The sequence below is a fragment of the Panthera onca genome, chromosome F2, assembly GCF_046562875.1.
Source record: "Panthera onca isolate mPanOnc1 chromosome F2, mPanOnc1 haplotype 2, whole genome shotgun sequence".
NCBI lineage: Eukaryota > Metazoa > Chordata > Mammalia > Carnivora > Felidae > Panthera > Panthera onca.
The window spans coordinates 15,125,255-15,139,558 of NC_138356.1; positions in this window are offsets into that span (position 1 = coordinate 15,125,255).

Sequence of the window (14,304 nt, forward strand, 5' to 3'; positions counted from 1 at the left end):
ATCTTAAAGAGATATCCAAAACCTAAAATTAAAAAAAAAAAAAAAAATCTACCATGGAACTTCAAAGGGTAAAATTGATTAACAAACATCACTGGTACTACAAAAGGGTCATACAGGCAGCTAAGTAGAGCTATGACCTCTCCTGGTCAATTGTTCCTAGAAGGTTTCAAAGAAACTGCTCCGGAAATAACATGCCAAATACAGAGAAAGCGAGAAAACACCTCTTCGTTCTTACCTATACCTCTACAGAATAAAATAATTTCTTTTTGTCTCTCTGGTCACAGGAATATGTACTTTGGCTCATTCGCACCCTGGAGCACCGTTTCTACCCTACACGCTGACGTTAGAGCTAGTATTAAAAAATCTTCAATCATAGAACTCCAAGCCATTCATATTAATGTGCCTGAGTCAAATTACCCTTTCTATTCTGCAGGGGGAAGAAAGACCATAAAATGCTCTCTGAATCCATAAGGACAACTCCGTTGGCACAGATGGGAATTTTGCTCTGATTCCCAGAACATGAACTAATAACTGTAAAGGGTTTCTTTGGAAACACCATATTCTGTCACCGACCCATCTTTTACCATAGCACACACTCCTAAACCATTCGCTCGTGATGTTCCCAGGAAGTTAAAGACAGCTCAGAAGAAAAACTGTCGTCTTTAACAAAGAAATGCAATAGATGTTTGTCGTGGGAGAAGGCCTAATTCAATTTGCAGTGTCTCTGGGTTTCTATTTTGACTCAAGTTGTTTTCAGCACATTCTCTCCATGTTACCAAAAGTTAGAAAGTATATTTTAAGAAATGCCACCATTTTTTTTTATATTTACTGAGAACAACATGCTCAGGGATTTATTTCCATGAAAATGTAGACTGCAGAATTTAGAAACATGCAATGTAGAAGAATCCAACATGTTTTAGGATACCACTAAGATGTAAGAAAGCTTTTGCCAGACAATAAGAGGTCTAAATGTTGGGAAGTACGTACATGACCTTGTCTATGTCTTTTCGTTGACATTAGTTTTGATTGTGATAGGAAAAACTTGGGAATTGTAACACATTCCACTCTTGAAAGGAATACTTTTTTTTTTTTTTTTAAACAATAGTTCACTAATGCCAGTCTCTTTCAAGAAGTAATACTGTTCCCTCCTCTCTGGTCCCTCAGCAATTGGTTTCTAGATTAAATATAATGCTTACTCCTTTTGCATCATACTATCTCTCCCTCACTAGAGTATGATCAGCTTGTGGGCAGGAACTGATTCCTATATAGCACTGACGCAGTGCCTGGCACATTTGCTGAACCAACTGTGCATGGAATTAAAATGTATTTTGTTTTTCTATAACTGTGTCATGGCATCTCATTACATTTCCATTATTTCGAAAAGCTTTGATTTGGGGGGAGAAAAGCAGAAGCCTATTAAAGGCCCCTCCAACAAAGTCAAAATGCAACAAGTTCCATTAGCAGAGTGAGTTATTAAGGAAGCAACAGAGGGGCGCCTGGGTGGCTCAGTCGGTTAAGCCTCCAACTTCGGCTCAGGTCTTGATCTCGTGGTTTGTGAGATCCAGCCCCGTGTCGGGCTCTGTGCTGACAGCTCAGAGCCTGGAGCCTGCTTCCGATTCTGTGTCTTCCTCTCTCTCTGCCCCTCCCTCCCTCTCTCTCTCTCTCAAAAATAAATAAACATTTAAAGAAGCAACAGAAACCAAATACTCATCCGTAGGCCATGTATACAAATGCTCTGGTGCAAACAGCCCTATGCTATTTAAATGGATGGATTCCCACAGGAATTTCCTATGCATCCTACCCTGGGTATGTTCGGAAAATGGGAACAGATTCAGTTATCTATCTCACGTGCCTACTTAGGTCCCACGGAAGAATATGAAAATACTTCAATAAAATGAGTGATGCAAGAAAGGGTCTTTGGAGTGCAGTCTGATGTGTGCAAACATGACATATCTCATTAGTATTATATTCCATCTTTTAAAAAGACACGCAAGATTTGAGATATGATAATTAGTTTTTAACAACTTGGACCTGCTAAGTTTCTCAGGTAACCATAACCGTTACCGGCTCTCAGTACAGACCGCAATGCAGGCCCCACACTCACAAAACTAGAACCAGAACCTTATTCTTTCATACTTCTGCACGGACCTGGGGCTAAAGAGCGGTGCGTCTATGTCAGAAGTTCAGGTGACTAAAAGCAAAGCCAGCTGAACAGCTGCATCGACTAGATCATGGAATGACTTGGGTGGGTAACAGATGTGTTACCAAGGACTTTTGTTTATCCGTTGCACTTAGGGTAAAGAGAATCATCAGGCTTTTAATTTGGTTCAAGAAAACTCATCTTCAAAAAGCAATTTTTTTTGGCCCCCACTCTATCGGGCTGCACAGAATTTTCAAAGCAGCACAGTGTTGTAAAAAATGCCCTTTTAATCAGATTACCCTTGGCGAACGTCCCAAACTCAGGCTGAAGTGCAGGCCTTGTAGTTTCTCAACAGCTTACACTAAGCCTGCACCATGGAAATAATCTACTTTTAAAACCCAGGAAACAAATCGACTGCACTAAGGACATAAGTCGCTGTCATTAGGGAGTGATTAGGCTAAACATTTTTATACACTCTCCTAGCCCACTTTCAAACTATATATCTCTGGTCGATAGCAGGGAAGGTACTTCAGGTGAGTGTTCAGAACAGCCACGCAGAAATCCAAATGAATAGAATGGTCAGAGAAAGAATTAAATGGCCTCTTGTTTCAACTTTCACCTGCTAATACCTAAATCGGGATTTTTCTGAACCCGAAATGGAGAGTTTGTCACGTACCACACACACACAAAATATTTTTCTTTTTACCATAGCATATCTTCAGGGCTCAACACATCACACATTCTTTATTTATTTTCGGCTAACACGTTTCCTGTGTTGCATGCTTTGTATAAAAAATTCTGTGGGAATTAAGAACAAGAAAGCGGTGTTTTTATAACTTAATATTACACTATTCATTTATCTTTAACAGTGAGGCTAGTTTTGGGGACTGGTGATCCATCATGATGTTATATTGTAGCATATAATAGGAAGTTACCGCATGGTCCTAAATACTCCACCCCTTCTTGTCCCAATAACCCCCACACATACTTTCCACCCCAGCACACATGTACCCCCACCATAAAGTACTCTGGGAATAGGAGATTTACGATCCCACATTATATTTGCTGTTATTTTACCTCTTAAAATGTTTATACTCTTTAATGAAACCCTTAGCATTGAGTTTCCTGGTTTTAAAGGCACTTCCGAGATTTTTCTTTCTCGTTCCTTCTGTGTTTAGTTTGCTTTTAAGAAATAAAAGCGAAAAATACCAACATGTTAAAAACATGTACACGACATTTATTTAATGAAAGAAGCTGAAGAGACATTTTCGGCCAGTGGATATGAGAGGTTTATTTTTGCCCCAGGTGATTGAAAAGGGATTGGATTTAAGAATGGACTATTCTACTGGCCCAAAGCTCTTGTCCGAGCAATGTTTGAGTCCTACTTTGGACATTCTGCTGATAGTTTCATTTCTAATTTATGAAACATTTCATTAATCCTCAATCTGTCAGCTTTTTCTTGACAAAAGAGGCTGACAGACAAAAGATTAAAATTTATTAAATACTCTACACTTCAAAAGTTTTGAAACATTCTGTTCATTTGAGTCCCTATTTCACCTAATTTTAAACAACTGCACTTTTCTGAATTTACTCAGGAAGCAAGTAGACAACACAGCATAACAATTTTTAAATACCAAGATATACAACACCGAATCTAACCATAACATACAGAAAAAAATCAAAATACAGCTATCCTTGAGCAGAATTGCTAGCATGCACATTAAAAGCATCTCTACCCCAAGTATTTCAAGCATACATTTTTTTGTATGTTCTTCCTCATCCTCTCGCCACCCCCCCCCCCACTTTTCCAATCTCATAAATAATTCATGAACTGATAAATATGCAATTTCAAAAAGTGCAGACAAGGCAGCACTGCATTAAAAAAAAGGGGGCGGGGGACTTGTGCTTTTTACACACAGGTCCTGTGCTGCACTTTACGGATGACAAATTTGCTAGTATTCAAACCCCGTATTGTATATATGATGGGAGAGTGGCTGCATTTCTGGTCAGATGCCTTGCTAGACATGTTATGAACTGTCTGATGAAGACTGTAATACATAATATATAAACATTTAAAGAAATTAAGTTAGCAGTGATTTAGAGCTTGGCACCATATCATTGGAATTTGTGAGTAAATGGTTTAAATGTTCACTCTATCAAGCAAGAAGAACAGAGATGTGCACATCTTGCAGGTAGAAGAATTCTCTAGTGATAATACCATAAAGGTCTCAAGCAACTAAGGTTTCTTCTAAGCAAGAGTCACTTATGTGACATCATAAGAACATTCTTCAGAGGCCAATTTAACAAGACCAACAGTAAACCGTGCTGCCTGAGCTTTCAGACAGGTAAAACCACCCATCTGAGAGCCGGTATATAGAGCAGAGCTGAGAACCTCCATTTTGTGGGCTAATTGCTTGATTACCAGCCTGAAACAAAATGGAGGCGAGACCTTTTAAAGCAGCTCAGGGCTGACGTATCAGAGGGAAATGTCTTAAGGGGGTAAAAACATTCCTTAAAGAACATTAGGTATCTAATCAGATCAGTATTAAAGGTGATATAATAAATACAGATGGCGTTGCACTCACATACTAAGAATATAGATAACAGGTAGAATAAAGTGTTCATTGAAAGAGAGCTATTCTAGTTTAGCAACAGTGAAGTTAAAAAAAAAAAAAACGGATTTCAGTCTGAAATGTAACCTTTCAAATGAACACTTAAATTGGAAAACACCACGGGTAAGAAATAGACCACAGCATTTAATTTGGAGTGGCTAGTTGGAAGCCTATATTTACTGTACTATAATTTCAAATTTAATTAAGTCACACTGCTGACGCCAGTAGCATCAACACAGTAAAGATGATTAATTGCGTGCGTAAATGAAATATAAACAGCCCTAAAAGTAACATTAATGCAGAACCTTGCACACAGAAATGGTGTGATAGATTCAAGTGTAAGCGCCTACCTGCGTCTTTGAGACACACGCCAGAAGTGGGATAAGGGCCTTGCATTTGAATGTAATCACTGTACCAAAAATATAACCTTTTACGGGTCATTATTTTTCTAAGACATGTGTCCAACCTCCCCTTTTCCTCTCCTCCTGTACCTCAACCCCCAACATGATTTGTTATCTTCTGGAAGACTTTTCACACAATTTGCATTGTCATCTTACGGCCTGGCTACCGGTACACAAACATGAGCTGACACTGCAATGGGGGGACTGGGCTGTCACAACAAGGCAGCTGGACTCTTACATATTCCACTTTGCTTCCATTGTACTTCCATTCACAGCAGCAGTGGGACAAAGGGCCTGACAGAGCTAACCACGGATTGTCACCTTGATTTGTCCAGTCTAGCAGATATGCAGAAATGAATTATATTCTCCTGCTTATGAACACAACACAGAAGCAAATAAGCTCGCAAACAGCGTCTTCCAAACCGTATTATCTAAGAAACATCAAGCTTCTTCATCGATACTACATGCTGCCTCACTCGGTAGGTGAGGAAAAGCAGAAAGAACCATCCGATTAGTGAAGACACGCAAAGGCTCCCCTCCAATAATATATTCTTGACATTAGAGCCTAAACTCTCTCTGATTGAGAGATATGTAATTTGTATTCTGCTTAGCTTTTATTTTTGATGAACGCTTTCACAGTGCTTCAAGATGCAAACTTAAATCATATTTTTGAGAAGAATGTGCTATGTGAAACCTAGTAAATAAAGCTGTTGTTCTTTGAAGAGAAACTAAGTTAAATTGAAATATTCTTCTTAAAAATGACAAAATGAATGAGTTCACTCAATGTCTGTTATACTTCTCCATAAACCCAAAGCCTGTATTATTTAAATCTCCCCAAATGTTAAAGCCCTAAGCCTGAAAGCACCCAAAATAGTTGGCTGCTAATGAGAAAATTCGCTGGAAGATTTTTTTTTAATGCCAGTTGTTTAATTTATTACTTTATTGACAAGGTGTTTGTATGCCTTAGAGATCTGCACAGTCTTAATAGCCACACATGGATAAACGAAGCAGACAGGGTTTTTGCTATTTCTTTACGGAAAGATGCCTTCAAAACCGGAGAAAAAGGGAACATTGTTTTCTACTAGCTTTTTTGAGGGAAAGTACAAGAACATTTCTCCTTGCAGCAGAGAAACAAATTGTTGCCATCTTAAAAAAAAAAATACTGATGAAGATAAAGATCACCTCACACGCATGCCCTTACAAATTCTTTCCATTTTTGTAGACAATGCAGGTGCTTGCTGATCCCTCAAAAGACACTTTTTCAAAAACACCGGGACCTCGTGTTTAGGAACACTTCGGACAACATAATGTGACCTGCGGTTTGTTTTTATTATTATCTTTGAAATCTACCCACCTTGACCGGGATGTGCAGAGCGCTTGGCTCTGAAGAAAAGCCTTGAGAAGCATTCCTTTTTTTAAAACATATGAGACAGGGCTAATCTGAAGATGGAGTGTTGAAGAAGCAAAATACTGCATTTTGTGTCTGAACATATAATGTGTAAAATACACCAAAAATATGTTTCATTCAAAAGACCTATTAATTTTGAATTTTAAACTGCACTATTCCATTGTCTTCTGCTTATACATATGGATTCTGTTCACAAGGCAACACTTGGTACCTAGTGTTTTAAACGGTGACTAGCATAAACCAACAGGATACACGTAGTAGACAATATGTATGAAAAGAACATAAAACCCTACCCCATACAGAAATGCAAATGTTATTTGATCAAAGAGCTGCACGTTGATAGTGAAGGATTCGGTCAAAATAAAACCTTCACTCTAGGAAGATGCAGAAGAAAATCCGGCCTAATTCGCTTCAAAGGTATTTGGGAAAAATCTAAACATACCAAAAAGTACTGTTTATTATTGTCCAAGGAAAAACTGTACAAATGTGTTTTGCCTCAGAATTCTAGGCAGCTACCCATAAGTGCTCTGCGGCCGTTCACCTGCCTGCAGCAGAATCGGGGCTTGATGGTTACGGTGGGTGACAGAAAGGGGCCGTTGCAAGTGCTATTATGCAGTTTGCACAGGAAGATTTCAGCACATTTCAGCTGTGTCTAGTTATGCTGGGTAGTCGTGGGCTTTTTTCTTTTCTTTTACTAGTTGTGCATGGCTTCCAATACTAAAATCCGACCTGGACGGTGTGACCACCATTTACAGCACCCTGTGCTTTAAGATTTAGCATTATTTGACAGATTTTCAAGTTGCTTTGGCATTTCAATCTGCTTTATAGTAAATAAAATTCACACATTAGTGCCTTCGTGCACCTGGTCCCCTTTTAAAAAGATGTAATTCCACTTTATTCCTTTACTTTAATCGTAAGTTCCAAGAACATAATACAGAGTCTTAGGTTTTCTCCTAATTCATAGCAGAAATCCATGCCCACGTTAGGGCTTTTGTGAAAAAGTGTGATCTTAAACATCAAACTGGTTCCTCAAAGCTTGTCTTTTGTGTTTTTAAAATAAAACATGTACATTTTTTCTTTAAAATTGAGCATGTCATATTGCACGTGGCTCTAACATTTGGAGTTTATTTGCAATTATTTTCTAATAAATACAATTAGATCTCTCCCTAAAAGGTGGAAGAACATTCTATAGTCATTGGAGGGGAAAATAAGTGGCTAGGTTGAAAACGTAAAGATTTAAAAGAAACACATACGACCGGCTATTTTTTTTTTAATCAGTAATTATGCTTAAGGGAAAAAACATGTTTCAAAGCATTTCGTGGAAAACGCAAATGAAATAGTTGGAAACATAAGATTTCACCTCGGAATCTTAATCGTTCATTCCCTCCCCTCATTACATCGCCACCCCACGCCAGGATGTTCTTTTGAAACATAGGTTAAAAGGGGTGGGGGGCAATCAAATCACTGTTCAGTATTGCCCTAAACTTTCATTACATTTGAGAGCAAGGAAGCAACAGCACTCTACTCCCTGATAGATTGTTGAGGGGGCCGTCTGAGGTTCTATTTTCCACATAGGGTCAAGACTGCTGACATGGGATTAATCAGCTACTCCTCCTAAACCATGAATCAGAACAATTGCTGTCAGTTTCATATGGTACAACTGCCTGGAAACAGAAGAGGTGGAAAGTGAGAGAACAGATCAGGAACGTAGGAGAGGGGATGTTAGTGGATAGTTGTCACTCCAATTTGGCTACTTGTGATTCAGTATAGTAACCAAATTAAAATGATGAAATATGCGCTCAACCCAGTGATTTTGGAACATCATTCCCCACCTTCCCCACACCCCCCACGCCCCGCTTTGAGATCTTGCTCTTATATCAATTGTGACATTTTATAAAAACTTCACACTCGTTTACTTTCTTTTGGTAGACATCATTTATGTTCAAGTCCACATTTAAACATGTCTGTTGACCCAGGGTTAAATTCAACGAAGCCTGTGCAAAATGCGTGCAGCTCTTCTGCGACATATTGCAAAGCCAACATTGTATTTAACCTCTCCGTGAATGTTTGCATTACAGAATTGGAAAATACTAGGTGCAAATGTCTGCATAAAGGGGAACTGAAATCCTTCACGATTAGGGAGGAGTGTGACAAGCTTCTTTTTATACTAGGATACACTTACATTAAAATGGCCTTGCTCCTAAATGAGATTGCGTCTGTTACTAACAATGATATGAAAATGGACACTTATTGATCACATGTTTGGAAAAATAACCATCTCTTGCTTTATAGATGACACTCAGACAAAACCAAGAAGAATTTTTCCTGGGGATAAAGTATTACACTCAAAATCTTTCTCTATTTGTTAGCATTAGAATTGGATATTTGCAGGAAAGCAAGTGTTAAGACTACGTGATATAATATATGATCAGGCTACACAGGCAAAGGTGATTAATTATGGTGCCATAAAAATGAAATAATATTTTATTAGAAAATAGGAAAATGCAGGGAGTTTTTCAAAATGAAAATTTATTTTCAATTATTAACTTTAATATTATTCAATAGCAATATTGGGTTCAATTGTAAGATACAGTGCTCTGGAAAATGGTCCTGCCATGATTAAAAAAGTAAATGGATGTTTCTATGTTGATAGATTTTTTAAAAGAATTTGTTATTCAAAATGTTAAAAACAAAAATTATATATAAATATAATAAGTACAGAGTCATGTATAAATATAATTATTTTCTATGTACCCCGAGGTTTGCTTGTACACAACTGATTAAAGGCAATAAACTTATTTTGGTGTTTCATGATGCTACCAGAAAAGTGATCATAGCACATGACATAATAGAAAAATATTCACACTGATAGTAAATAGTGCAAAAATTATAAACCTATAAACTAAATCCATTCAACATATACTCAAATTATATTTTGCTTTTTTTATTGAAGTATAGTTGACACACAATGCTCCATTAAATTATATTTCACTTTATCTTAACCACATAGTACAGACAGACGAGCAATTAGAGTCTTGTCATTATTAAAACACGCTGCAGAATCAGTGTGTTAAAGGAAATGGAATTACCCCAAAAGAAAGGTATGTAATATAAAAAATACATATTGTCATCCTAGTTAGGCAATAGTAAACACTCACTTTATACCACAAAAATTCTATAGACATTTGAAATGCAAAATTTAGTGTATCCGTACTAAACTCTCTGAGACAATTGAATCACTGAAGAAATAAATAGAAGCATCTGTAACTATTTGTCACAAGAATGTATTCTTCTCCAAAAGAATTTGCCCTACAACTTTAGGACATCACTTGAAAGAAATATATGGCTAGCATCTTAATGTCTTTAAGTTTCGAAAAATATTTAAAGTGTTTTGTAAATGCATTTAGTTTATTAAATAGTAGGTAACTTGAAAGGAAAGCTATCAATGCTTCAATAAAAAGATGTTTGTGTGATAGGAAAAAGTGCAAAATTCTGTGAACATAAATTGGCCATGCAAAAGCACCTACAAGAAGCAATGCTTTTGGAAATAGCTCACTTATTTTTACCTAAATGGGATAAAAGATTAATGCATGTTGTAATTGATGAAATATTTGATTATAAAAATAATTGGATATAGTGTAATTCAAAATGACTGTTCAACATTACTCTGACAATGATTTATAAGAGGTTTGATAAAATTACTGCCAAGTTTTCAAACTGTACAAGGCAGTCTAAATAATCAGTAAAAGGCTATTTAGAATAACTTTAATCTTTTTCCCGGTTTTATTAATTTTTTATAAATAAAAACATTTCCAAAAAGGTCCATACATGTATGGGTTTAACATTTTCCAGGATATATTCTAATTCAGAACACTTAGTGCTATTCCTTTTATTTCAAAAGAAAACCCATAGTATCAATGTTATTGCCCTAAAGCTTGAATGAAAGCATTATAATGAATCACACATGATATCATACTCTTTTTTTGAGCATGAGAATATTCTGCTTATCCAAAATCAAATAACATGTGTCATATATATATATATATATATATATATATATATATATATATATTTAAATGATTTGATAAGGGTGGTTGGAGATGAAAACACAAAACATGAATGTCAGAGTAAAATCGGGGTAACCAAGAATAAATAAAGAAGAACAGAATTAAGACTTAGTATTATACCTGAATACAACTTCTGCAAGACCAAGTCAAACTGCTACAGAAATGCAGAGGTGTTCACAAAGAGTGGGCAGAGGGAGGAGGCCAGGGAAGGGTGAAGAGGGGATCTTGATAACCTTTAGTAAGGCAACCAATTCATTGATGTGACTCCTCCCATTCTGCCCAGAATGATTTGCACTTAGAAAGGCTGGACACCTAGATCAAAGCCAGACTCAGCCTCTGGACTGTTGCTAACTTGGCTTCAATTACAGATGACCTTTAGGCAAAGGAGGGGAAAGAAATATTTCTTTACCATTAAATGGAACAAAATTAGTATTTTAAAATTGCTGAGTACACACTACACAAATGAACCCCAGAACATTTTCACTTGCCTTTCTCTCTAGGTTTCATCTACTTTCTACATACAATTTGGGGAGAGAGTATTAACTTATTATGTATGCCTTTAAACAATATAATCAATACTTAACATTTAGAAATTCCATTTTAGTCTATGTATAAGAATCAAGAAGCACGTATGAGGAAGATTGATGTAACATTTTTTTTCCTGTAAAAAATTAAATTGGCATAAGACCTTGATTTCTTTTAATGAAAGTAGTATCGAAAGAATTGCTAATCATATAAAAACCCAAAATACTATTATCTCTATTTGAAAAAAGTCCCTTAACAATTTGCTTACCAAATATATGGATGATACCTCAAAATTAGAAAAGTGTAGAATGTAATTCAAGGAAGAGAGAATTCTGCTGGTCAACTAGGAATTTTTTAAGTATATGCCTGGAAAAGACTTTAGTATTTTTAAAATTATCTTTAGCTGTATATAAATTTTTTAAATTGTGACACAAATAGTTTGGTTAAATAACAAAACTATCACAGGATAATAATGGCATTGTCAAACAAGAATTCTAAGATATCAACACAGTCTCCTTTGGTAGTATTTGGTTGATACAATTTTCCATACAATTAGGAATTTGCTCTCAGAGGCTTTAAATCACACAGATGATCTAGCCTCTACTCAAACTGTTTGAATCTGTTAAGAAAACTTTTTTGTGACTTTAAAAAAAGCTTTTATGACTCCCTTGACTTTACAAGAGAAGTAACACTTGAAAAGTTTCTCACTGAGTCCTTTTTGTTCAAAGATAAACACATTTGTAATTATTTTTTTTCTTTTTTTAACCCATTGTGTAAAATCTGGAAAAATAGGACCAATGTGTGATAAGAAAATAAATTATCTACAATGCTAACAACCGTAGGCAACTACTGGATATATTTTAAAATATTTCCTTCCAGTCTTTTTTTTTCCTCTTAGGATTTTACTTCTTATAAAAATTTATATTAAAAATTTCATATAATTTGGCATTTGGCTCTTTTGTTCCCAAGCATGTTATTAGAACATTCCCACATCACTGTATGCCCTTTGTAAACAAAACTGTAAAGGTTATAGGATAGTCAATCATAGGAAAATGTTAGCTAGACCACTTGTATGGAAGCAAGAAAGGAAATTTGTTATTTGAATGATATTATGGTGAATATTTTGGTGAAGATAATAATTACCCCTGGCTTTTTTTTTCTTTTCTTTGTATAGTTTAGAATTTTGTCAGTTATTTAAAACAAAAGATTAAAATAAAAAAAAAACCACTGTATTATAGCGAAAATGTTTATCAGATGAAGAGCTCAGCTTTAACAACACGCCTTGCCAAAAAGCTTTGCAAATCGTTCCTCACTTGGGAGCATGTGAGAAAGGGCTGTAATAAGAATAGCTGAGATTTGCTGGAGCCAAAGCTTACAGAAGGAAGAATCTGCAGGTTTAAAAAGGTAATGCTATCATCTTAAATTTATTTGGAGCAAATCGCAGATGTGTAATGTGACCATTTGCAAATATCATTCTAAAAGGACACATAGCTATGAATTCCATATTTGTTTCAGATAACCTTGTTGTTTTGTATGCTGAGATGATATTTGTGTGTGTGATGCATATACATTCACCTTAAAGTGTTGTAGTGAGAATCAAAGTCACAGGAACGGCTAAATGAAATAATGAGGAGAATGTGCAATGAGGTGTGTGAACAAGGTGCCCATTTTAGTATACTTAAGAATATTTCAGGTAACATCAAGATCTCTCTTCCTTGCCAACTTTCTCACTAAAACAATTCCCCCAAAGAAAGCAAAATGGTCGCATTTATATCAATAGGGTTTTTTTTTTTTTTTTGAGTTATTTAGGAACATCTTGTCGAAAAACCAACACAATCTCCAGTCATTATTACATAGGATTTCTGGCATATGGGCAAACATTTTTTTTTCCCTTTCACTGATCATTCTAATTGACTGAAATGACTTGATGCTGAAGATATGGTGGAATATCTTGAAATAAGTGTAATGATCAATTTAACAAGTTGATTGATTTTTTTTTGTATTTAATTGAACAGTTATTTTGCTTAATTGATCATCTTATTTACTTTGGGGGATGCAGTGTGTGTGTGTGTGTGTGTGTGTGTGTGTGTGTGTGTGTGTGGAGAGAGAGAGAGAGAGAGAGAGAGAGAGAGAGAGAGAGAGAGAGGGAATGATGGGCAGGAAAGCTTCATGCCTAAGGAGAAGTAGAAATGATCACAGATGCAGAAAGTATTTAAAATAACACACGCAGGCATCTCTGAAGCCTTGATTACAAGTGTCAAATGTTTCTCACATGTTTAAACTATAAAATGATCCTGACTCCATTACTTTAGAAAGCCAAAATACATAGTGTGTGCATATTAAAGATCTAAATGAGGTATTAATTGTGTTCTTTCTCATTGGAGTTTATTTTGAAAGCAAAGTGTTCAGGATATATTTAGAAATATGGTTTGATATATCCATGCTTGCAAAGGGGAACAGGGTTAATTTAAATGATTCTATAAAAAATAAATATGTCCTATGCTGTGCCTTCTTAATTGTTGTGCTGGTTTATTTTAATATGAAAAAAATAATCAAATCTCTGCTTGTTAAGAAGATTGTGTAATGTATTAATTTATCTAAAATTAGGATACACTTGATATCGTGTGAGTTCCAGACATGCAAAAGCAGAGAAAAAATTACGAACCCAAACACAAAGGAAGGGTCTAAGCTTGAGCATCCATTTTATTGCAACCCTCATTTTGTAAAGTTACACAGTGTTCATTCTTCAGTTAATGAAAAAAGTAATAGTTTCCATTTTTTCCCCAGCAAATCATCAAACTGAAGAATGTGCACTACTAAATTTGAAGGAAAGTGAAAACTAAAGATGTTCTTTCCTGTTTTCCTTGGGGGTGTAAAAGGAGATTGTTCTTTTCCAATTTGTTTTGTACCAGGAAGTTAAACTTTATTTTGTGGATAATTTAATTACCTTCTATTCCTCATAGATTTAGAACTTTTCAAGGAATGTTTCCACTTCCCACTTTTCCCTGTATCTCACATAGGATATGTGATAGAACTCTTTGAAATGCTAGTGTTTTCACATGAGGCTAATTCCTTGAGAATGTAATCTTTGTCTTTCTAAGGGAACATATGTGTGAATTAAAAATTCATGTCTTAATCTAGTAGAACGTAT